We start from the raw sequence: 5537 nt of genomic DNA, 5'->3' as shown, positions 1-5537 counted from the left end.
GTAATAATAATAATAATAATAATAAAATCAAATAGAGTGAGTGGGTAATACTAAAGCTGGTTTGCTCTATTACTTCTCAGTTTGTTCATTTGTTTATCTGTCATCTGTTTGTTTCTTATCCTTCCTTCCTTTCTGGGAAAAGGAAAAACTTTGTAGAAATACCTATTTATTCTTGCTTAGTACAAACTGTTGGTATAGGGAGAAGAAAAATGAATGCAGTACTCCTGTCATGGAGTCAAAGACAGAAAGTCTTCAATGCTGAAATTCTCTTTCTCAGAGTTTTCCCTAAAAATACAAAAATATAAGCTGTAGGTATGGTATATTTCTCAAGGAACTATTACACATCTCTTCTGCAGCTAGGCTGCTGTATGGGCAACACAGATGCTAATTTTAGGTGAAGACCATCCTAAATGCAAAGTTTTGCTTACTGTTTATTTATTCAAAGTCTCAAATTTTGGCAAATTTCTTAAATCAGGGATATGCAGTACTTGAAATGAGACCTTACTTGTAAGGGACTTGATGACCATGTCCTTGCTATAGACTTTTTTGCATCCTGGACAAATAATTCTTTGTTCCTTTAACTGGAGTTACCCAAAGTCATCCAGAAAGGTTTGAGCAGCAGAACAATTACACCCTTAATACACACAGACCAAAGCTCTTTGCATAGATGTAGCTATCCTGGCAAAAGAACTCTGCATGTTTTATTGCACCAAAGCCAGGAAGGAGTAACAGTGCCTGTGCTGCAGTGCTTGGGCTGCTGGCTAGGCAGTAGGTCATAAGAGGCATTGCTTTCAAATTGCTTTGTCTCCTGTACAAGCCATTAGGCCAGTGCTTACCTAGCACATGCTGTGCCTTCTGGCCCTCTTACTAGTGTCACTGAAAATCAGGAGTAAAACTCTCCAACACTTGATGTATTAAAGAGCAGGCATTACTTTATTCAGTGCCGGGTGCATGGGGGATCTCTCGACCTAGCATGCACACCAAACCTCATGAAGGTACACATTATATGCAATAAAATAATTGTGTATTCATTGTTATTCACACTCAGGATTGGTTACAAGTTTCTCACTTCTAATGTAAATTAGTACGCATCCTCAGACAGCACTAATGAAACCTTTTCATCAACTACACATATTCCCCTAGTGGGGTTTTGCCCTCTTTCAGAGGGGCCATTTGAGTTGGATGTTGTGGTCTCCCACTACCTCTGTTACCTTCGTCCTACTTGTAGCCATTTAACTACTGATGTCTGTGGATTGTAACATTTTATCAACTTGACTCCTTTTATGACGAGAACTTCCTCCCTTGAAGTCTTCTTGCATTCTTAACATATTAACTTAGATAACAGTGTTCTCTTCATCATTTGTTCTTTGTTTTCTTAGTGCTTCCCAACCTTGGGATGTCAGACTTAAAAATGCACCTGTTTCTCTGTTAATTTAATTAAATTGTTTAACCCTTTGGTATCACTAGAAGACAGCTTGGGAGCAGGCTGCAGGAGGGATGGACTGACCTGGAGATGACATCAGCAGTATCCCCCTGCTTGGCTGCTGTCTTTAGGAGTCCCTCAGGTTTCTCTCCTTTCATCTCTGCTTCAGGACTCTAGATTTGCTGAATTAATGTGTGATTTATATCTATTCTGTCCCTTAAAAAGGCAAAAAATCCTGCTTTATAGGGCTGCTACGTTTACCATGTACACACTTAGGTAACTTCCCTGAAAGCAAAAGAAAGCAAGTTGTCTCCCTGAGCAGGATGAGTAGATCCATGATGTCCGGAATCTGACATTCAAGAACCATGGAGAATACATATTCTGGAAGATTCTGGATGCAATTTTTTTTTTTGTGATTCCCAAGGTCTGATTTTTATGTTCTCCATTAAAAAATATCAGTATATGTTATTCTGTGTTACATTGTAGAAATTATGAAAATATCTGATACTGAAACTACTTTGATTTTTTTTTTTTCTTCATCTTGACTATGAGGCCAAATAACACTAAAAACCTGTGCAATGAGCAATATGTAAACCCATTAACATCAGTTCAAGGAGACTGGATATCCTGAAACTTATAGGAGAAAAATTCATCTTGTCACTCTAAAAATGACACATTTAACTTGTTAATATACAATATGCAGTAGATGTAGCTACATGTTAAAATTCTTAATACTTTTTCTGGCTTTGAAGTGTCATTAAATGATACAGTACCATATTAATAATTAGACATCCAAAATAAAGTAAATGCATATCAACATACACTAAAATCTGAGAAATAAAGGATCATCATAAGTTAATTTGATAGAACACCTTTCCAGACTTTTAATTGCACTTGTGATCTGTTTAGACTGAAGGTATAATGTTTACTCAAGCAACAAAGACTGCGAGGCACCTGTAAGCAATAAATGGCAGCAAAATAGCAATGCTGATTTCATAAACGTGGGAAGTTTTAAACTTGTTTTTTCCTTTGGCTGCCACCTGGGCTAGCCTGCTCCTCCCCTCAGTCCAGGAACCCAACAGCAATGTGCTACAATAAGTCTCTGAAGGAACAGTAATACTGCAGGCTGGATCTGGTACCTGAATAAGGGGAAGTTAATTTTGAAATTTACTGGCCTTTGAGATAATTACAGAAACACATGTGTGCCAGTCTGTCAGTACAGTGCTAACACTTTTTCTATAGCATCACCAACCTCTATTTTTCCCTTTTAGATATACCTCTGATTCATGATTTTTCAGTGTTATGTCAAAATTAGTTCAGTAAAAGACTCCTGCTGGGTCTAGATTGCTTGCACTATGCTCTTGTGATTTGCCATAAACAGACGTTCAGGACTGAATAGTTGTCTTGCCATCACTGTGGGCTTATGCTGTACATATAACAATTTAAACAGGGTTGAATTACTCTTCCTTTAAGCATGCCTGCTTTCTGTTTCATATGTGACTGACAATCTACCAAGGAAGAAAACTGCAGTGAAAAATCATAGCAATTCAGGTTGCCACAGGATAGAGAGAGCAACCATACAAAACTTTAATTATCACAGTATGTGGAAGAAAAATTTCCCCAAATTTTCCTTGAACTGAAGAGCAATGTCTTGCAGTGTTACTTCTGGGCCACTGCTGAAATGAGCTTTGGAAAGTAAATCAATGAATAAAGGCTTAATACAGTAGATTTATGTATGCTGTCAGTTTCTAGGCAATATAATTATTGTCAGTTTTCTGCCTCTAGCTACTTCTTTAGCTTCTGGGAATAATGAGAGAATGTGTTCAGCCATGTGACATTTTTTCCTTTGCAGAGCTAACCACTGTTTCCCCTGTGGTGAATCTTGCATTTTAAAGAGCTCTCACACGTTATTCCATGAGATTTTTGTAAAATACCATGTGACAAAAAATAATTTTACAATATTGTAGCTGAAGTGTCTTTCCATATCGCATAGGCTGCTGAGAAATCAATGTCAAACTTGGATCCACAGAAATGTGCTGCCTTAAATAAAGTGGAAGTCAAAAGATGCAATGCCTCAGCTTTATAGAAAACTGCAGAGTGACCATATGATAGATGGGTTTGATTCATCATGACAATGCACTGCATAGTCAATCCCTTCTGCAAATTATTTACTAGAGATGTTCTTGCTTTTTTTCTCTTTCTTGCTTATTGTCCTCTCTTTACACAGTTAGCCCAGAATGATCCCAGATCCTACAGTTTGAATGGCTGTCCTTACATCAGACTTACATTTGACTTAGAGAGCTGATGCATTAGTGCACTGTAAAGTCTATAGTTTAGCAGTTGTTCAGTGTTTAACCATTTCAGAGAAGTAAGACTGCTTTTTCCAATCTGTAGTCTTGATCTTGGTCATGAGAACAATTTTCTAAATGTCTTTTTCTCTCTGCTTTTAAATTAAACTAGAGTGAGGATTGATCTTGTTTTGTAATTCTGTGATGCTGTGAGAAATGCCTAATTAAATCCATGGTGCTGTAATTTGACTGTGGCAAGTCATACACGTGAAAGTAGTACGTAGCTTTCATTACTGCTCCTATGTTCTGTCTTCTCTTCATTGTAGGGCCGTGAACTTCGGATCAAAATATTCACAGAGGTGTATTTGTAAGTAATAATGCCTGTTTGTATTAGGAATAATGTCCTGGCCTGACCGCTTTGTTAATTTCTAGTAAGAAAGGAAAAGCGATACATCTTTGGCAGTCTGGGGTTTACCGAGAAGGAAGGGATGTGAGCAGTAACGTCTGAGGTCAGGCTAACTGGTTTCAGCTGCTGACTGTTGAATTTGTGATCTCCCTGTTTCATTGGAGGGAGGCAGGTGAAAAATACCTCGTGATAAGCAACAAAATTACTTGTTGTCTGTAAGAACCGTAGCTGAGAGTTTTCTTTTCTTTGTTTTATTTTCTTTATTTTCTTTTTTTTTTCTTTGTATGTAAAAAAGATTGACTTGACCACTTTTATTCCTGCTAACATCATTTCTAGGTAATTTGTGTTACAAACTAGGAACACAAACTTTTTGAGAAATGGAAATGTGATTTTCAAACTTCCTTTCAAATTTTGTGAAAAAGAGATATGTCATTAATATTTTTTATGTTTGTGAATTTATGGGAAATTATGATGTTTTCTATAAATGATATAACTTAATTAAAATAAAGTGCTAAACCATAGAAATTTGCCAATATTTTTCCTGTTTTTTTAATAAGACCTGACTGGTAATTAAAAAGTGAGATCGAAATCAGGCAAAATATTCCAAAGATTTATTTAAACTTCAAGGTTATCCTTCTGTAGAATAAATGTGCACAGAATTATGCAGTCAGTAGCTGTAAAGCTTTTATGCTTTACAGACTAATAGCCAAATAAATTGTTTTGACTATGGTATATCTGCAGTGCCCTGGCACTTGGGGTGCAAACATGGCATCAGTGCTCAAAAAGGCTATGATAGCTTAACACAGCAAATGTAAAAATAGTATTGTGGGGTAACCTGTTTCACAGAAGTGCTTGGTGTGTCAGTGGACTACTGCATCAGAGATTTGGCCAGGTTCTTAGTTCTGGTTTACGTCTGAAGTGGAAAAGGAGAAGGATTTGTCTGAAGACAACACCTATTCCTGTATATCACAAAGTTATCAGAATCATTAATAGGATTTCTTTTCCTTGGTAAAAGGGTGTGTTAAGCCAGGATTAAAATGTGCTATATGGAGTTATTTTAAGATATTTGCACAGTAGCTTCTAAAGCCATTATTAGAGATAATAAGATTAGTAATAAAAGGATAAGCTTCATTTTGTCAGCCACACAAGGTGAAGCTTGGTTTCACGTGTTTTCATGAGAACCAGGCAAATGTTTCAAGGGACTATAAAACAACATTTAGGTGGCTACTGTAGTGAGCAGTGAATATAGAGCAGCAAAGCTCAAGAGGCATCTAAACTGGGCAGAAGTTAGCTCAGAAACTGTGAATTTACTCATCTCTCTGGGTTGTCTATATTGAAAGAATGTCTTTAGAAAAAAAGGAAAAAATATTTACAGAACGACAAGCTTTAAAAATACCTTTCTTACATATAAAATACATAG

This window comes from Cariama cristata, unplaced genomic scaffold (genome assembly GCF_000690535.1).
Source record: "Cariama cristata isolate BGI_N322 unplaced genomic scaffold, ASM69053v1 scaffold17481, whole genome shotgun sequence".
Taxonomy (NCBI): domain Eukaryota; kingdom Metazoa; phylum Chordata; class Aves; order Cariamiformes; family Cariamidae; genus Cariama; species Cariama cristata.
Note: the sequence above shows the minus strand (reverse complement) of the source record.